General features: G+C 30.9%; 1 pseudogene; it reads right to left on the reverse strand.

Annotated features, from left to right (window-relative positions):
* LOC112595890 overlaps positions 1-22,776 on the reverse strand; it is a 68,341-nt pseudogene that overhangs the window by 1,831 nt on the left and 43,734 nt on the right.

Consider the following 22,776-nt stretch of genomic DNA (forward strand, 5'->3'; position numbering starts at 1 on the left):
ATAATAATAATAACCAAGCGAAATAAAAAGACTGTTCACCGTTTTTTTTTATCAGAATACTGTACAAGTCATTTTATTTACACAATAAAGTATTATCAAAAATAAATAATTAATAAAGTATAAATAAATAAATTAAAAAATAATAATTATAATCCGCAAAATTATTCGTGAATTTGTTTCAATTTTACACGTAAGTAAAATTCATATAGGAGTTGTGACTAGATGTAAGTGATCCAAAATAATAATTATAATAATAATAATAATAATAATAATAATAATAATAATAATAATAATCATAATCATAATAATAATAATAATAATAATAATAATAAATAATTTTTGATAAAAAAAAAATTTATAAATAATATACAAATGGTATATTATGTACATAAAAAAATTACTTTGATTAAAACACTTTTGGCCCAGAAAAAAATTTTACTAAATTTAAAAAAAAATCTTTGGTAAAAATTTTGAATAAATTTCGATAATTTAAAAAAAATAATATATATGTATATATATATATATAATATACATTAATATGTATATATTAAATTAAATTTGCATATATAATATTATAAACCTAACAATAATAGGATCCAGACAAGCCTAGTTTACAGAAATAAGTCAAAGACGGGGCATACATACTGCTTTTGTTAACAATGTCTTTGTTTTCACACCGTTGACCCTTGAAGCCTTCGGCGCACCTGAAATTTAAAAAGCGCCGATTTTATCGCAGTTCAAAATTTGATTTTTGAAAGTCTAATGCAATAAAATTACTTATATTATTATTAAAATATTCACATGCACACATAATACCATAATATTGTAATGGTATTACAATAATGCGCTATAAAAATGTGTATATACTTTACAATATTGTAAACCTGCTTAATAAACTGTATGTTTTACTCACTGGCAAACGAGCTCTCCGATGGTTTCGTAAAACGTACAAGTGCCCCCGTTCAGACAATATACGAGATCTGCTGGACAGGGACCGCCGACCAACGGCCACAGGGCTGTCGCTGTAAAACGAATGAAATACATGGTTATATAATAACGCAATCGTAAAATATGAAATGAAAAAAAACAATAAGATTGCATTGCTATATATGCAGCAAGGAAATTTTGTATTGTAAACATCTGCTGTTGCGTCGTACATGCTTTTGAAAATAACGTTTTGGCAAAACGCACTTTTACCGTGACATACTTTTCAATGTTATTAGATTTGTTAACGAACTAATATGGATTTTTATGGCATTTGCAAAAGCGTCCTGATTATAAAACTTATTATAGGAAAAATCACATTTAAAATTGATGTGTAAACGTTCGTTTTTTTAATACCTAATATAATTATTTAACATGTGAAATTGAAAATATTAAGTTTTTTTTTCTGATATAATATATTTTTGTACGGATAGAAGGAGTGTTATCCCAAAAGATTTTAGTTAGCATACAATATATTATACTTATTTATACAGTATTCCTATTTACATGTTAATGTACATTGTTACATAATATTATCCAATTAACAATTGCTCTTTGGTACTTTTTATTAAGTCAATTTTTACTATTTTTATACGTTACCTAAGCCTTAAAAGATGTATTTAAGGAATCAAAAAGTTCAAATACCTATTTGTAATTCTAAACAGCAGCTTAACTAAGTAAATACTACATATGTTCATAGACTTCGTACCTATATTTAAAATGTGGTAGTTACATTTACACGCAAGATTTTGGAACAAAGGTACTTTTTATTGGAAAATGTATTTTTAGAAAAAATACTATACTCACAACACAAATAAAATTAAACGTGTCATTATCAAACTGTTAAAACTGTTCGCATTCGTCACTTTAATATTTTACGCTGGGTATTTATTATTTATGTCGTTGGAAAATTCTATAAAATATTTACCCCAAATAGGGGTAAATTAATTAAAATTGATATTTTTATTATGTTTACTAATGATAATCGTTATAATCGTTAAGCTATTTAGACGTACAGAGAATAAATAATTGCATCGTTTAAAGGATAAATAAAGTTTTTTTTATAGTCTACAAAAATAATTAATATGTATAATGCATAGGTAGGTACATTACTAAATAAGTGAATTGGCAATCTCACATGTTTTCTAAAAAGCAAATAATATATTTATACTCGTTTAAAGGTACTATATAGGAAGTTGTAGAAGTGCATTCGAACTAAAGGATTATTTTGATCCGCAGTAGAAGTAGACAATAAAAAAAAAATAAAACGAAGTAGGAAAAAATATACGCAGAAACTAATAATAACAAATAAATAATAATGTATTATTAAGTGTTATTATTTTAACGCGTGTAATAATCGTACACAATATAAGGTCAATAGCCAGTGAGCCGTAAGGATTATTTTCGCTTGTCGCGCAAAAAAAATAAAATAAATATTTTTACTTTTAAAAAGTAAAATATCACCCGATAAATAAAATAAAAAAGAATATTAATACCAGTTATTTGGCTACTTAAATAACTATAATTTTTCGTAGTTTTATGCTGTTATAACTTATAAGAAGAATATATTAAGTTAAAATTGTATTACCTACTTATCGATTATAATAACGTTCATATTTTTATTCTAAACTTACCTAATTTTATTTTTCTAATATTAACATTAACGACGACGGCAATTTATAACGATTTTTTATAGTTTATAATAATAGGCGCTTTACACCGACGAAAAATTGAATAATAATTTATAATAAATTAATAGTTGTACCAAAATCGTACCATAACAGTACTTTAATTTGCATTTGTAACTTAATTTCATGTTAATTAATACTTATTTAGTCTAGGTAAAAAATAATTATATTTTAAATTTACCTATTATATTTGTCGAAATAGGTTTAAATCAGTATTTATTAGGCTACGACACGATTGAGCATAAAACACCTTTTTTGCGACACGATTGAGCATAAATTGTCGGCGCATCAAAGGAAATTGAAATACAAAAGAAAACCAACACGATTGAGCATAAAAAACTCTGCAATGTTGCCATTTTTAATTTTGAAATGTATTATACAAAAAAAATGTATTTAAATAATTATAATAATTCAAAATATAATATAGTACATAGATCTGTTTGATAATAATAAAATAATAATAATAATAGTTATGACTTATGAAAATAATAAAATCAAAATATTTATAAATAGAAACTATAAACGCACTTATACGAAACGCACTAAACACGACTATAGGTGATCGAACACTGATATTAATTCTATAATAATTTTGGAATTGAATCTTAATTATCTTATATTTTCCCCCGATGCTAAATATTTGATACGGAACTAGTTTATTTATCGATAACATTTTCGATAAAGCTGAGGAGCTCGGCTCACGGCTCGCGTCAGATATAATAATAATTGGTGTAATACGTAATACGTGAAAATAATAAATTACAAAATTTTGGCAACGTGAATTTGGCAACATCGCATAAAATATTCTATGCTCAATCGTGTTGCTAAAAAGGTCTATGCTCAATCGTTTTATGCTCAATCGTGCTTTACCGATTTATTACGCACAAATTAAAAACTATTATTCGTTTCGATTTATTTTATTTTTATAAAACCTTAAATTTAAATAGAACCAAATATAATAGTATACCTTCATGTTCATATTAAATATAGCTGACTAGGCAACTTATTGTTGATATCAAAGTATTATAACCATAGGTGTAGTATCAAGACTCATAGACCATAGCTTATATTATAAGCTCTCGTTGATAAGATGAATTAAAAATATAATTTTTACATGTTAGTTATAAATCATTGAAAATATTTAGAGCTGAAAGATATGCTTTTTAATATCTAGTAACAACGTATATTTTGTGCATAAATTGTATATTTACGAGTATATGGCTGAGTGAAAACCAAATCGGATTATATTTATTACTATAACGAAAAAACAATATTTTGTTACTTGATAGTGGTCGATGAAACAATTACATCTTAAACACCAATAATAGTTTTCTCATTCATAAATTAATTATTGTTGTGAGTGTTAACGTATTTTAACAATTACGTTTACGTAAATCTATGTATAACTATAAATAGAAAGAAAACGATTTAGAATCACAAAATGTTTCGTCAAACACAACCATTAGGTACACTTGGATAATAATAGATACATCATATTGAATGGCACACCGAAGCGGGTTGATTCCGGGCCCAGACCCCCCATCTTGTAAAATAGTAATTTGTTGATAAAAACAATTTAAATTAACATTATTTATTATTTTTTTTTCATTAACCTAAGAAATAAATAATTATTGTAATGTTTCATCTGTTTTATCTAAATTTAAATGTATGTTAATACAAAAACTAATATAAGGAAAATAAATTTTAGTTAGTTGGATACACCAAAAGAAACTATAATATACATTCTTGTTGCATCACTGATGATCTATCACCATTAATAAAGTTGTAATAGCTATTGGTTATCGTGTCCAGAGAAACACTAAGCCGAATTGTATTTGTCAGGTGAAAGCGTTTATACAATTATGTACGTTTCCACGCGTAATTGAATCGCATTACCCAAAATTATTTATTCTAGTCATCCATTGGACTATTCGTGCAGATTTCCTCTGACAGATGCCCTCGCAGACTGGTTCGCTCAGCACGATATGGTGCAGTTTTTAAACTACTGAGATTCATGATGATTTCGAAAAGTTTATTTTATCGTATAAATAGAATTCGAGAAAATGATTAAGTCGTTTGGGCACATGGTAATAATAATAATAATAATAATAATAATAATACAACGATATTACTGAGTTCGATCATCACTTATCCCCTTCACCCCCCATAAACCATGGCGAGCGGGTGGTCGTCGTCGTGTGCGTGCACTGAAAACCCATTGGTTTTGGGCGTTATTCGTGCGCACCGGTCTGTAATTATGATGTCCGCGCGTTGCTCACGTCGTCGTTTCGTGGCGATTTTACTTGTTTCGAAAGTATCGCAATATCGCGACAACGTCTCCGGACGATATCAGGAACCGAAACAGCCAATAAAGTCTGTTATTATTAGAGCCGACTGCCAAATGGACGAAATGTCGTCTTAATTGGACGTCTGTAGTTGTACGAGATATATAATGTAGGTATGTTATTTATTACTATCATAATAATATTTGCCGACGAAACAATCATATTATTATCGTATAATATTATCCTAAACCGAAAAAATGTCTAGTAATAATTTAAATGGGAGTAGATACGAAATGTTTCATTTCCATTAGAAAACCGGTTATGAGGCTATAAGCACGTCATATAATATAATATGATTGATTATGGTCAGGTGATTTTATCTACAAACACGAGGATGACTACTGAGGTCTTATTTATTTCCTATAATTTGTTTACGACTCGTGCGTATATTTACGTTTTCAATATGATAATATTATGTAAACATCAATAAAATTATATTTTTTTTTTCGATGCCTAATAACATAATTCATTGAGTATATTATTTTCAAAGTTAGGCATTAATTAGTTGAAAATTTAATTTTTTTTTTAAATATTACTGAACTAGTCGTTTAATTTTGTAGTTTTTCATAAATACAATTTAATTAGATTAATTCATTTTCCATTGAAAAAAGTTAAATATTATCAGTATGTTAATGCAAAAGTTAAACAAATAAATGACTTATTATAGCTTATAAGCTTATTAGACTTATAAGGCATATGATTTGCCTAAAAAATTATAGAGTGCAATAAGAAGGAATATAACAGGATAAAATTTAATTTGTAATTTAAAAAATTTGAAAGTTGCATAATCACTACAGTGTGACTTAGTGATGGCGGTAAAAAAATTAATTATCTTGTGTTTAATTTGGCGAAGTTAATGTTTTTTTTCAATTTACCTTGACTTTTAAGGTTAAATATATTATTTGGGAACTTTTAATATCAAGCTTAACGTTCTGAACGTAAAATATTATCATCTCAAATTAATTTTTTATCAACTTTTCTACATTTGAATATTCTGTTGTAACGGGCATCTAATACAACAGATCTGTTCAATTAAGCGTATTATATTATATCCATTTTATTTATTTTATTATTATTAATCCGTACGTATTATATAATATAAAACAAAAATCATTTAAAACGACGTGCACTTTAAATGATATATATATATAAAAAAAAATGTTCATAACTTTGCCTATACTTAAATATACTTTTTGCCTGTATATCGCCGTATTAAAAATTAATGTAATCGCAAAGCTTAAGCTGTCCAGACGCACATAATAATATTATTATAACGAGAGAATAAAAATCACAACAATTTAATAATAATAATGATAATATTATAAAAAAATGCGAGAGCACACACGGCGAATACGTACGTATAGTACACCGCACACCCGGCTCGGGTGCGGTGGGGTACGCGGCCGCGCGTTCTAAACGGTTCTAAAAACCGGGCGCCCGCCGCAGCCGAAGCCGCCGACTCTCTGCCCAGCACGCAAACAGCCCGAGGATAACCCAATTACCGTCGCGCGCCGACCGCCGCCGCCTTTCTGATGGATTGTTTACATTATTGAATCTCGCCTGTATGTCTGCCGCCGCGCTGGGCCACCGCCGCCGCCGTCGCCGCCTCACGCACACCCGCACACGCGCGCGCGCCGCCGCGCTACACACGCACGACGCACCGCACGCAGTCCTCTGCAGTACGGCGACGACCCCAGCAGACACTTTTCTACATTTTTATTTTTCGTTGACGACGCGTTCGTTTACGTTTTATCTTTTTTTAACGCCGATTTTTAATTTTATTTTCATTTCCTCGCCGTTCGTATATTAATATTTAAAATTACGTTGTACACGAGTGAGATAGCTTAGTTTTTTGAGAGGCGATTCTTGCTGAGCACGCTTTTTTTTTTTTTATCTAATAATGCATTTATTCAATATCTGATTTTTGGAATATCGCATCTATCTAATGATCGTATATTTTCGAATTATTGAGATTTGTTTGTGCTAAATACTCGAGGAGTTTCCCGTGATGGTACGAACTTCTGTTTTTCAAATCAAAATCCAATTCTTTTACTGCGAGTTGTTAAAATTTGTGTACTAAAAACGGTAGGTTTACGATTGATAGTGATTTTAAAATTTTAGTAATTATTATACTTGATACATTTAATAAGAAATCTAAAAATCTATTCGCTTGAATTTTGAATTAGGTACATAAATATTTTCAAACAATTCACTTTAAAAAAGATGTTTTTCATATGAAAAACACAATTTTATATTGTCACAGAACTCTTTTTAAGTGGTACAAAAAAAAAAAACCTCAATAATTTAAAAATATGTTCTTATGGTATTTAAAGATATTTAAAATATTCCAAAAATCATAATTTGAATTAATTCATTATCATAAGAAAAAATGGGGATACACATGCTTGTTGGAATCACCCTACATGTATATTATTAACGTTATTATATTAGTTATTCTACACGTTAAGTACCTCAATATCAGAACGTTCATTATTTCGGTAAACAATGCCTTCAATTTTTTTACGATCTATATTCTTAGTTCTAGTCTACAGCCACTCCCCATTCATTATACTCATTGAACAAAAATTCGGTGCTGTTTAGGTAGCATGTTTGAGCATTTTCTGTGCAGGTTAACGCCTTGATAAAAGTTTTTTTTTTTGGTTTTTGTATTTTTAACCAAAGAAAACGAATCGGTAATTTACAAGTATGCAGTCTATAATTAACATTGAATATTATAATATTGCATCAGTTGTATGAAATTATATGAAATAATTTGGTATATTTTCATAAATTATAAATGTTATTATAATAATTTTATAATGCTGAGTTTGGTAATTGGGTTAGCCAAATTAAAATCGTTTACGATTAACATAATGATATTAAGGAGTTTGGCCAATGAAATAGACGTTATGCGTATTTGTGTTGGCTATTATATTAAAGTACCGGTTGGGTGGATTTTTCGATTGTAATTTTATCGAAATTCATGGCGTAAACATAATATAATATAGTCTGATATTATAATAACACCGGATCTATGAGAAAGTGGCTTGAGTAATAAATAACGACGACGTCACGATGTCGACGACATTAATACAATATTATTACGATGGAAAAAATAGTTCAGGCTCGGTTCCGAGGCCGGTAAAGTAAAAAGAAAAAATCTATTTATATATTTAAACGACGTCGCCGCCGTATGATCACACAAATAATTCCCACACATAAATTTAATCATAAAGTTAATTAGTGGTTTGCAACCCTTTTCGAATGAGACGTTACAAATACTACCTCTATAATATTAACGGGTGAAGACGACCGTCAGTCGCTATATAGTATATTATTTATATATATATATATATACATGCATAGACCAGGTAGGATTCCGCTCGAGGGGATATAATAAGAACCCAATCGCATACTATTTATAACGACGGGGCTTAACGAGTCTCGGTGGTCGGAGTTTAAACACGAAAACATTACTCGTAGCTGCTGAAAAATCTCGAGACATCGTCAGCTAGTTAGGCATATTATAATACTGGCATCAAGCAATAATATTATCGTCTATATTTTGGTATCGAATCAATTTCCATAGCGAAGATATTTAAGTAGTATATATGATGTGAGGACTAGGGTTGGAATAGTATTTAGATAATTCAAAAGTGATAAAGAAGTCTATTTATGTAGGTATGAGATTACCTATACTAGTATTTTTCAACTAGTGTATCGTTGAATAAATTCAAACCTATCACGAAGTATATTATTTGATACAAAATATACAAACATTTTTTGGGAGATTTGCAAAAACTTTTAAATATTTAATATAATTTATATGATGATTAAAAATAAGTTATCAGTCATCAACATATTATTTTATATAACTGTAATTAAAATAAAATATTAAATAGTTATTACCGCTATTATTTTTAATTTTTTATTGTGTGTCGCTATACATGAAATATTTTAACAGTGTGTGACCATAACACAAAAGTTAAGAAAAACTCATCTAGACAACCTATTATTCGCCCCAGACTGATATTTTTGCTAAAAGATTTTAGTATTCGTTAATTCGGTTAATTTCCTACCTATTCGGTACGTTTGTATAGTAAACTGTAAGTTATCTAAGACTGTTGGTTTTTTTTTAAACCTTGTATTGTAATAGTTAATTTAAGGTGATATTTATAATTTATTATTTAAATAATAGCTTTTCAAAATAACAAAGTAGGTATAAGAAATTTGGTAAAATTAAAATTGCAGCACGAACATTTTAGATATTTATAGGCTTCAGAGTAATTTCCAAATTCGGTGTATTTCTGCACAGACTCACTATATAGTTTTTTGAGTTGGCAAGCAAAAAAGTATTCATTGAATATATATGTACACGCGTGGTAGGTAGTATCTCTTTTTTCGTCGGATAACGTATGCATTACGTATTAGCCAGCTGTTATGGTCAAAAATGTGCTTAAGTATTGCATATTTGTTTTTTTTTCGGAAACACGAATATTGATCGAAAACACGATTGGCTTTTAAATAAAATCATATCAGCTGTAATACACCGCAGGTATATACCTCGTAATATTCAGTGTTGTCTGCACACAATATAATCGTCGTATATGCGTAATATATATATACATAACTATATAGGAGGTACCTACACACGTTATTGCTTATTAGTATATCGAGAGTGGACTTGAGCACGTACGAGTTCACATTGATTGAAACACATCGAGCAGATGGTGTGTGTGTGTGTGTGTGTGTGTTGTGCTCTCGCGCGCGCGAGAGAGAACGGCCACCGCGATCGGCGACCACACGTGATACGAGTCAGACCAGTGTATGTGTGTGTGTGTGTGCGTGTGCGCCTCCCGTCGCCGCCTTTCGACCTGCGCGGGGGGCCCCGCGGCACCGTCGGACACACACACACTCACTCACACACAGTCACAATACGGAGGTAGTGTGTTTATTTAGCGTTTACACTATCATTTGGGACTTGTGGAAATTGGGTCGTTAGCGGTAGGAATTCGTTGTTGTTGTTGTTGTTGTTTCTTTTTTTAATTTTATTTCACTTTTTTGACAATAACATTTTAATTTATCTTAAAAATTATTTTCTAATAAAACGAGTAGCCCCATTTTCATCCACGCATTGTCGTAGTGTGAGTATATACACTCACACGTATACGTAATATTATGTAATCTGGTATAACGCCAACCGAAAAAATTGTTCAAAGAAATTTTGATGTATTCTTAATATTCTTAAGGATATGACCGATAAAAATCAGTTGCATATTTTTTACAATCAATAAAAATAGTGTTATTCACCTAAAATATATCTCTAACGAATTGTTTTATATTTTGTGAATATATTAATTACAGCAGCTGTGTGAAAATCGATTGAATATGAATTAAAACAGAAAATGATTGTGAGACTTCTCTTGTATAGGAAACGATAATTTGTACGGGTCGCCGTAGATACAATATAAAAGATCATCACAAGACATATGAGTACTTCATTAGTTCTATGAAAGTTTTAATAGACTATTTTATAACACAATAATGTTTCGTTTGTTTTAACTTTTGATTTTAAACAATAGAAATTCACTATATAAACGATAAATTGTATTATATTTACTAAGAACATTTTTAATTGAATCAATTATTATCCGTTCGTATATTATATCAATAAAATAAAAACTGTCTTTTAAAAACGATCGATCATATTATAATACTTGTATATTTATATTTACGTATTATATTGTACTAAGTGCAAACTATGTATAGTAACTCACGATTAGCTACTACATATTTAATTCTAAAACATAATGTAATTACTACCCACATTTTTTAATCCACTTAGCTGGTCTCCGTCAATATTAAGGAGAAAAAAAATGAATCGTTTGTTTATGAAAGATAAAAATTCGTGATTTTTTAGAAAATAACTTTTTTTTTTTTTATATAAAACAAAATAATATGTTCTGTAACTTTAAACGGATCATCATTTAATTTTAAAAGAAATTAAATTTATTGATATTTGATTGTAAGTATATGTTGATTATTTGAAAATTCAGTTTATGTATATAAATATAATGCCAAGTTTTGGTAGTTAAGTCTTAAATTTTGGACTTGACCCCTTTCATAAATAATCAAATCATATGAAATTGAAAATGAATGGTTAAAATAAAAATAAATGGTTAAACTTGTTTAGTTAGTTCTATGTAATCTAAACTCTATTGTACCGGTTCTTTTTCTGTATATTTTTAATAAACCATGTTAATTTCTTTATTGTTTTTTAGATGCAAAGTATGTTGTTGATGTTATTTTTTTATAGTTAGATTATTTAAATTGTGTATAAATACACACTCACACACAAAAGAGAGAGAGAGAGAGTAATACTTAATTGAATGTATTTTAAACATCATTGTAATTTTAATAACATATTTAGCGTAGCCGTAACAAATTAAACTATCTATTTCGATTTGACGTATTAAACTGTATTGGTACAAAAATAAAATTTAAAACATAATTTTTTTCTCGGCTTAATCCAAGTAAAAACGTTGAATTGTATAAAACAAAAGTATTACAGCTGGGAACTATATGATAGCTGCTATGTATTATAATTATTTATAAACGTATTGCCCGATTGATGTATATACTATACTTACTGTTGTCCGGTTTGGAATTAACTATGACTTGGGCGGACGTAATAGCCACATGGCCGGTTTGGACTCCGGTACCTCTGCACTCATACTTGCCTGCGTCTTCTGGCCTCACCTTTGGTATCACAAGCATGGATCTTTTCCTGGAATAACACGGAGTAGTTATAATATTGCAGGCATTTGCACTCGGTGATATATTTACTTTTTGTATTGAATCCTTCGCCTGCCTACTAAAATCGGTACGCCGTCTTTGAACCACTGCAGAGCAGGCATCGGGTTGCCTTTGGCTCTGCACATCAATTTCAAAGCACTTTTGACTTTTAACGTCGTGTTGTGAAGTCCCCACACGCCGATTGGCTGAACTATAAACAGAACAAAAAAAAAATTAATTTTCTAATTAATTTTCTCTATGTTTTTGTTTATTAAACAACTAGACTAAACAACTAGCATTACACCATGATGAAATTTTGGTTATTTTTAGTTTCAAACATCTTTAAATTAAATTTCAATAACATTTGCATAATATAAGTTTTATCCCGACAGAAATGTATTTTTGTTCGCTACTATATAATATATTATTTTACGCACTGTGTACGCGCGTATGGTGTACATAATATCTGCGTGGGCTTAATATATAATGTATATATATATATATATATATGCAAACAAAATAACTTTACATAAAAATAAAATGCAAAATATGATATGCATTAATATATAAAAATAAATCACATGAAATATTAATGCAGTGATGACTTTTATACTGCACGGTGTAGGATAAAATATGATAATATTTATTTATTTTGTATTAACTAATACAATATATATATATTTGGATGAAATACGTTGTCTCGACTTCAGAGATCATGCCAGTCCGCCTCTGCCATGCGCAAATACAAGAATCTTCATAAATTCCTACGCGGACGTACGACTCTTGTCCGATCACGTATATATAATACATATACATATATGACGTAGATATATCGTAAGTATATATATAATATAATATACTCGTGCAAAATTCCTTCGATACCTTTTAAGGTGCAGGTATTTGATATAAATGTATATAAATCGTATAACTTATTTGTACTTATTAAGTCTACAAGTACCACGCAGAGTCACTTGCGATCGGTGCAAAGGGTGGATGATGATCGTTTTACGATTTAATTTGATTGAAATACGACAACACTCTTTCTCACGGTATTAAATAAATATAACTCCTAGTGATAATTTAACACGTAATTTTATAAAAAAAATTTTAGAAGCTGAGTGTCAGAAAACCCTTACTAACCTTACATTATTTGTATAAGATAATATAGATTTTTTTTTAAAACATCGTATTCACAATCTGATTCCAGATCGGGGTTTCTGGATCTAATAGTGTGGCCGATATTAATAATAGCCTACTTTAATCACCATACTTTCTCCCCTGTATAATGAATGTGCAGGATAAAATATTTGTTTAAGAATGAAATCGTTTTTATTTTATTTTTCGGGTACGTTATATTTTAAAATACAAATCTTTTAGAAAACAATAATAGGCAAAACAAAAAGGGCGACTTTAATCCGAATCGTGTGAAATTTTTAACATCGTCAGCCTTTGCGAATGTGTTCACGGGTTGCCTACGTCCTTGGTTTGTATACATATATATGAAGATTGAAGCTACTTATAAATATTATTATTATTATATGGTTTCCCCGGTCGACGACTCAAGGTGGGTGTGTATGTGCGACGTGTTGATTGGGTAGCCGGGGCTGGTGGGTTTAGCGCAAAAGAGTCTCCTGTACGGCGCGCTGGATACTATAACGCATACGTGCGCAGTTTATCAAAGATGCAGACAACGGACACGGAAACCGTTCTCTCCGTCCGTCTGTCCTACATATCGGGATGCGTGCGACCGCAAAAACCGCCGTATGCCCATCTTTGACGACCCCACATGTGCGCACCGCGGATCCTTGACCCCGGACAGTCTGTAGTGGCACGGCGTATCTTTTTTTACTCTTTTATTTTTTTCCACTCGCGCAGATGTATACTATTATTATTATTACTATCATCACCGCCGCCGCTGCCGCCACCATCACCATCATCGTCGACGTTTTCTGCAATTTTTTCTTTTCTATCATCCTCCTTACACATTGCGAATAATAATAATATTTAACCGCGACCAAACGAACCACATTATAATATTATACGTATACAGGACGTACGACGTGTCTATATACTATGCGCTAGTACCTACATCGGACAGCGATCGCGCGAAAGGAGTGCCGAGGCGGAGATGGTAAGTCGCGGACGACGGAACTTTTGCCGGGGAGGGGCCACGTTATAGGTGTTTTTCGTTCCCACGTCACACCGCGCAGATGAAACAACAACAACAACAATAATAATAACAATATTGGAAAAATATCGCAAATGCCCTTGCGCCGGCAGTGTATATTATTTATACATATATATATAATAGTGTAGTGTATGGTGGGCGTGCCTCCGTGTCTCCGCGAACATATCTGTATATACTTACAACGTATAAGTACGGATTACACACACACACACATATTCACACACACATATATTATGTATATATGCGAGTATATACGCATACACGTTTTGTAATGCACCATCGCCTAGGGCCGGGTGGCTCGACCGGCGACGGTGGCGGCAGCGCAGAGAGAGGCCGAGATGATGGGAATATTTTGTCGTTTGCCTATGTATGGGGGCTACGCGTACGGCTACTGCGGCAGTCCGGTTGTGCTCTCAAACGCCGACTATGGCAAGTGGCTCTCTTCACTTTACCACGCGGCCTATTGAGTAGGTTTTTGTATTGTGTATATTATGACATATGTATATATACATATGTATGCATTGTGGGTAACCTCGGTGGCCTCCGACGATGACGACGACGACGACGACGACGACTTGTCGGCGCGCTGTGACTAGACCTGTCGACGATCGGTAACGTCGTCAACCGGCCGACATTAATCGCGCAGGTGTGCGGCGGCGGACGCGATAGACGGTAGCCGCGTACATAATATCGGCGAGGTGGCCTGGGGCAGCTGTGTAGTAGTATACACGCGTACACACACACACACACACACACACACACACACACACACAAGTATACTTAACTATATACGCTCGTGCATGTGTTGCTCATCGACTTATATAATATGAGTTATAACACTGTCAACTCGTATATAACATCACATCACCTTGCTTGCGTGCCATACGTATATAATACTCGTAAAGCGGTTTACGCGTATGCGCGAATACCGCGGAAGTGCGGAGCTTTTCAACAACCGTCTTAAGATAATAGTCTTAAAATAGCTTCGTCAAATAATTTCTCCGGTAACCGATATCAAAGTTACGCGTCTTAAGAGAGACAGAAAGATACTATTTGGATGTTAGACGAAAGAAAAAACTACAGGTGAGCCTTGATATTTAGATTTCGGCGATGTGACAGTAAAATGTCATCGCCGCGTAACGCTTCGGCTAATAAAATTGAAAAGGTTGGACCTGTGAGCACTTGCTGAAAGTCACAGAGAAGAAGCTTTGATAAAGTTGAAATATTTGTTACATGTAAAGAGACTACAATAAATAAGAATGTGTTGTGTTTAAAATTTAAGGAAAGAACCATAATTGAATGAAAATTTGTAGGAAAATTATTTAAAAATGCAGTTCTGGATGAGACATAAGAATTATATTTACGTTAAAAATATGTGACTTCTTAGTTAAAAAAAAAATAAATATAGTTTATGGTGGGGGGGGGGGGGAGCGAATAGGGGCCAGAGTCCCTAGAAGTGCTATTGTGTAGTAAATATGCATTAAAGTTTAATAATAATATTATACGTATATTTTAAACGCACCTGGCGGTATGGACCGCGAACGCAAACGACTATTCGTCGCTACAAAGCTAATGTATAACATATTATTATATGTGCATATGCAAGTCGTATGCGTCAGTAAAAAATATAATAAATTGTGTTAACGACATCAACAACAACATCATAATAAACGACTGAAAACAGGACCAATGTATACCCTGTTTAGGTAGCTATAATAATATAATAATCGAATAACAAAATGTATTATTTATTGTTGGCTCGATCTAGTAGTTCTAAATTATACACCTATATATTAACATTCATTCAACCGTGTTTTTCCGAGAACTGCAGACATATTATTATAACATAAACGGATATAACCTGATGATCTCAATAAATTGTTACTCAGGTATATGTACGTATATTACAGTATGATTAGACATTTTTAAATGCCTAATTTCGTCAAAAAAGAATTAAATGATGCTTATTTATTTTTATTTTATGTTAATTAATTCAAAAAAATTTAAATTTTGACATGAAGAATTTTTAAAATTAAATTTTTAGTTACAAAACTTCGACATTTATTTATTTTATGTATCATGATTTTCAACAGTTTACTGAACTGTGGAAGGTCGCTTGATATAAAATATTAATAACACAAAATAAAGACATACAAACATGTATATATATATATAAAAAAATTGGCTCTAGAAATGTAAAACATTAAAATAAAATAAAAGGAATTCCTATCTATACCCGTACTTTAGAAAAGTTAAACATAGTTTAAATTACTAAATACGAATAGCTGTAAACTGGTTGGAAAGTTATAAACATAAACGTTGTTTCATACTATGTGTTAATCGTTTTATCTTAACAAAATCAATACTGGTTTTAAATAAATACAATTTTTAAGTCGTGTAATAATCATAATAAATATTATAATAAGAATATTTAACTTGATATATAATAAGTAATGGGACTAATAAATATTTTATCGAATGTATAGCATTGTTTCGCAAAGAAATTAAAATTTGTTATGTATACGTATTATCTGTCCATTCGTATTATTGGTACTTATATTGTATTTCTTTGCATAAATAATTAGTCTTCTACATAATGTAACAATGTTGTTATGAAATTAATTTCATTGCAATATATTATTATGTCTTATTAATTATTAAACGTTTATAAGCAGAACTCTGATTTAAACAATTCTATTTTTAAAAATTGTAATAAATTCCTAAATAATTTCAAAATTCTCAGAATTTTAAAACTTACTTTACTAGCGTTGTTTAAAGTTAACTCAAACATCAGAGTTTATAGTGCATTTGAGTAAAGTTACTCACTTAGAAAAAAAAAATAAATATTAAAATATAACTAGTTGAACTTCCTACAACTTACAACTTATAAGACATTATCGTTTTTCTGTAATGCCGTTTTTGTTCGTTAGTTTGATATGATTTTTTTTAGTGCAGAGTATGGTCGCCATGAAACACAACTAGAAACATCTTGAATAAAATTATTGCCACTTAATAAATAGCAGGTTCCAATACCCTTCAAATTAAAAATGTATGTTCATAAGTTATTAAAATTCACAAAATTTTAAGTTATCATCGATATACGATATAATTACAGTGAATAATATTGGTGATCATATGTAAAATGTAATTATTTTCGTATTATAATTGGAGTACATACTATTGATTATAATTTCTAATGGAACATTCGTTTTAAATCAATAACTATAGATTTTTTTTTAGCAACAATTACAGACCGTGCGGACATGATATCTGAAATTTGAATTCAGTGCTGACACATGCTTTTAAGTTTCGCTAAGAGTTTAGTCTAGTTCACAGTCTGTTATGATAATATAATTTAAATTTAATTCATTCAGTTAAACACTTGAAAAAAATATCACACGTACATATTTTTTAACAATATTTTCTGCTTAAAATCAATTATTAGTTTATAGTCGTACGTGGCGTTTTTCCAAAATTTCAAAAGATTTATTATAATAAACTTATAAATACCTATTAATAGAAATAATAATAACAGTAATATAATTAAATTATACATGGAACATGGAAGTGTGATTATTGTTGTTATCAAACCTGCATCAAACTGTAGTAAAGTATTTTCTCACAGCGAAAATATAATATGTACAACATATTAAGGACGATGACATTCCATGATGGTTTTATCTACTCTACTGCGATTTCTATACATTCGTGACTTCAAAGTTACGAATTATTCTTTTTATCGTTTAGCGTGCTATCTCTTCTCGCTCATAAACTATGTTCTTGGGTGGTGGATAGGTATTACGTTGTTGGTCTTGAACGAGAACAAGTCGCGTTTAAGATCCATAGGACGATGATTGCACGAACATTTTTGACATATCAAATTTGCATTGTGTGTAAACACCTCATTATAATAATGTTCTGACGTAAACCTAATCATTTATTTTTGTTTTCGGGGTGCTTATAACAATAAAACACGACGTAGAAATGTCAAATATAAAAATACATACTATTTAAATCTTTACTTGCGAAATCAGAGATACTATTGTTATCGGTTTTATTTGCTTCATCAACGCGACGATAACGGATATTTACAAGGATAATGCGCAATCAGTGTTTAACGGCAGGGCGTTTGTATACAAACATCATTAATATACTTATTATTGTGTGATGTATAATTCGCGGTTCGTATACAAATTTATTATGAATACGCCCAGATGCGGTATGTATATAAATATAATGTGATAAAATAAATTGTACGCCATATTGAAGCCGGTAACTATGTAGAATAATATAGTACGCGCAGTTTAAGGTCATATTTGAAATGACGACTAATACCGTAAATAGTAGCGTAAACAGTAACTCACGGGTAAAATAAATTGCAAAAAAAAAAAGAAAAAAATCGGGTTATAACGAGTGGACAACGAGTGTACTTAAGACTTTGATAATGAATTCACGATGGTCGATAATAAAGTAAAATAATTTCTATAGGGTTTTAATGTCTTAGCCATATTTATTATCCATATTGATGTACATGTAATTATAATTTATATTATTTTATTCAGCGTTTTACTATTTTGTGAATTGTGGCACAGGTAATGATTAACTATGTAATAATGTATAAATCACGGCTAGGTATCTACAAAGATAGACATCTAATAAACAAAACTCGGTCAGTGTTAGACCTAAGTCTCGGAAGGTCAGCGTGCAACATCTAATATTTGAGGCCCTTAAAAAATAAAATTTCTATTTATAAGTAATTTGATGCATTCATATTAAATTTGTTTTTCGGTACATGATTAAAGTAAAAATGTCTTGAATGAATTTTTGTCAATAGTAATCAGTATAGTGTATATTTTAAAGAATATCTCGCGGTAAAGTGAGCTATAAATAATATATATATATTGATTGTATTATCGTTTACGAAACTCACTCCTTTTGTGATCTAAATCAGTCTTACTTCAAGGTCGTGTAAAAAAAAAAAAAAAAAACAATACAAAGAAAAACAACTAATAATGAACGTCTTGTCAATTTGCGGGGGTAACTGCACGGACATTTGGATAGAGTTCAAAATAGTCGCCAGGTGCATATATAGCTTTCGTTAAAGTATAAAGACACAACATGGTAACAATAATATCGTACGTTATAACATGTGAAACATGTGACTTGTGTGTTTTTCTTTATTAGGCGAGTAAACACTATATGCGTACACTAGATAAACCGAATAATATGTACTCTACGAAAATAAAAGTCCACGGCGTGGGTGGTTGGACTGGTAACAGTAAGAGAGAGAGAGAGAGTACGTCAGCAGCACCTGTTTTCCCGTTAACACGTCTATTATGTAGAGAGATTGTTTGGAGGAGATAAAGCGTTATCGCAGCAACAATGCCGCAACAGTCGCTTCGCGTTTACTCCGTCGGACTTGAGTTTTGGGGGTGCGTGAAACGTGGCGGTGCAGTGTGGACGAGTAGTTGGCGCGCACCCTCCGCACGGCGGAACCGTTTAAAATTAGATCTCGGGACGTCGTGGTCGTACGATATTATATGTTATTTCAAGCCGGTCGTCTCGGCAATTATTATGACATTAGTGTTTAGATTTTCGGTGGGCACGTGGAAAAGCAAACAAAAATACGAAAATTCCGTAATCTACGTAATATTATTATTACACGCGAACGCGAGCGTGTACAAACATTAGAGTAGGTTTCCTATCGTAGTATTTATTATTATTACAGCGTGTTGTACAACATTATGGTGTTAATTTAAGTGTGTTTAACGACAATATTGTCGTTGTACGTGCGGTTCGTCCCCGCGGAGAGATAAAATTACACGCGAGCACGCCGTCCGCGCGCGTATAGGTACCGCTGCGGGAACACGCGGGAAACCCCGTCGGACCGTTTTTGGATCCGTTTCAATAGCGCTGCGCGGACGGCTGCAATGAAAAAACAAAAAAAAAAAAACACAATTATATACATTCTCTGTGCGTTGATAAAATAAATAGAAAACCGTATACACACGCGGACGTCGTCCTTGCTATATATAATATACGTAGATATATTTACCAATTTTTTTTTTTTTTTTTTTGGCACCACACACAGACGGTATACCTACCCGACTGCTGTGCATAATATAATATAACTCGGTGACTCATTCGCGCAGTGCACGGCACACTATATTATATTCCCTCCCACAGTCGAGGTGTCCCGCTCACTCGCGACTTTCGACGCGCGCCAAACGATTCGCGTTTTACTGCCGCCGTCGGCCGTTAATGATTTCGCGAGCGGCATGGCAACCGACTTCCTGCAGCGGTGGGATTTTCGTCTACCAAACTACTACCCTACACCCACGTGCCTTATACACGATTATTAGGTTGTGACTTATGGAGGAGGACTGAACTCCCCAAATGTAATGAGGAAAAAAATTGGTTAATAACAATTAGGTATATTCGAGATTGAAAACATAATATTTTCTAATAATCAGAATTTTAATAAATACATTACTGAAGAAAAAATTTGAGAGAGCATGCTTGTTTAATGCGCATTTAATATTACTGGGTAAATGTAATATGATATGTATAAATATTAAATATTGATGTAAATGTCTATCTATTACAAACCATTAGTAAATTTACCAATTAACTATAGAGGAGTGTAAGAGATATGATCATACACTTTATTAGGAAAAAATATGATAGCTACCACCTCAGTTCCAAAAAAAAATGTTGTCCAAGTTACGCATATGTCATATTTCCCAGTACCAACGTTTCGGTAGTATAACAGGAGTTAACAGAGTTAAGGTTGTAAAGTTGTTTCGTTACTACGTACACACGACGTGGACGCACGCAAGTGGAACGTCACCTAAATGTCAAAATATCATAAAATAAAAGGTCATCAGTATTATAAAGAAATTTTGAGCGTAATATATATATGTATAACATTTTTAATGAAAATTGTTAATAAATCACGTGTTTTTCGGTGGTCACTGTTCATATTCGTTTTTTATGTGTTTTTAATGCACAGATTAATTTTTTGGTATTTTTCCTAGGAATATACATTTCCAATGTAGCTACACACAAATGTATTTTTTACAATCTAGAAATGCGAAGTTTTCGACAGTAGGCTGAATTTCTCGCGTTTATAAGACAATAACCACTCGTTTGTATAATACTTCATTTAAACGTGACCGAATTTTTGTGCGATAATTTGATTGGTTTTGCTGTTATTGCACGGTCGTAAATACACGATATTGGTTAATTATAATATATTGTACAGTTCTAATATAGACCCTTATTTATTCTGTTATTAAGTACCATAGTTGCAACAAACAGAATGGTGATCAAAAATCAAAAACATATTTTTAAATAATAATTTTGAGTAAAGTATTAAAATGCACGATAATATTAATTTTTACACTTTTTGTAATACGTATATTTTATTTTAACAAAACATAACAATTTAGTATAATGTAGAGTAAATAAAACGTTCATACAATGGTTCTCCTGGTGAAAAATTTAATTTTGTAATAATAAAATAAATTGGTAAGTTTGGAATCCAATATATTATTATTTAATACTTTTTGGTATACTTTTGAAGTCTTTTGAGTAAAGTGGGTGAGCTAAGTTCATGCACGTATAAATGAAGTATTTATTATTGGAATTTTCTTTTTCATTTTTTATCTTTAAACGGGGTTTTATTTGAGTGAAAAATGTATTTAGCTAACAGTCACCAATATTTTAACAACTAATCATGTTCAAATTAAAAAAAGTCGGAGAAAAGCTGTCTTCATAATTTTTTTTTATTTTTTTTACAGGTTTTAAATGATACCAAAATGTATATGTATTGCAAAGTACAATGGTAAAAATTATTCTACTTGAAAATAGTTTACGAAAAATATATCTATTTATACTAGAATACTTAGAACTAGTATTTTTAAAACTAATCTTTTTTTAAATTTATTAATATATTTTTTTTGTTTTTTTTTTTAATTCTTCTGTAGGGCACATGCGTGGAATCATAAGACATTAACAAATTACAAGCGAACTCAATATGTTACGTATACACGTTGAAATAAAATGTTCGTGTAAATTTAATGCCTTATTAAAGAAATAGATATTCATCATCGCCCTATTATTAAATTATATCATAATTTGTATACAGCTTGCAGAATCGTTGATGTGTACAAGGTATAAGCACTTGCTTGTACAGAACATACATGAAATTGCTAGCATTTAAAAGGTAGATATAATAGTACCTATACTTATTAATACAATGACGTATAATATTATTATTGTTAACCAAATAAAAATAAACGGTAAACGTGGTTCTGTTAAATTACTGTTTTAACTTATTGTAACGGGCTCCAAAAAAATACAGTTCCGATTTAATGCGTTCTACTCGAAAATATAAGTATATGGTGCTAGAGAATATTATTATGTCGTCACACTGTACCTGTATTCTCTATGTAAAATTGACTAAACCGTATTATTTTTAAGTGGACCTCTCGATAAAGCATATAATACATTTACGTTCTCAGGTTGTAGATGCATGTATTATTTTGTGAGTAACTAATATCTATATTATAACATCGATTGTGTGTGTGTGATTGATGAGTAGCTTCTCTTTTCATAGTTTATTTTTCCACTTATTTGTATAATTTTTTAAAAATATTTAATGGAGCATACCTGTATTACTTATTATAGTTATTATGTATATATTGTACATATTAAAAAAAATGAATGGACATATTATTATGTCATCGGAATAAAATGTAAATGCGAAGAGATT

Source organism: Melanaphis sacchari, unplaced genomic scaffold (genome assembly GCF_002803265.2).
Source record: "Melanaphis sacchari strain LSU unplaced genomic scaffold, SCAv2.0 Contig2_pilon_pilon, whole genome shotgun sequence".
NCBI classification, from domain to species: domain Eukaryota; kingdom Metazoa; phylum Arthropoda; class Insecta; order Hemiptera; family Aphididae; genus Melanaphis; species Melanaphis sacchari.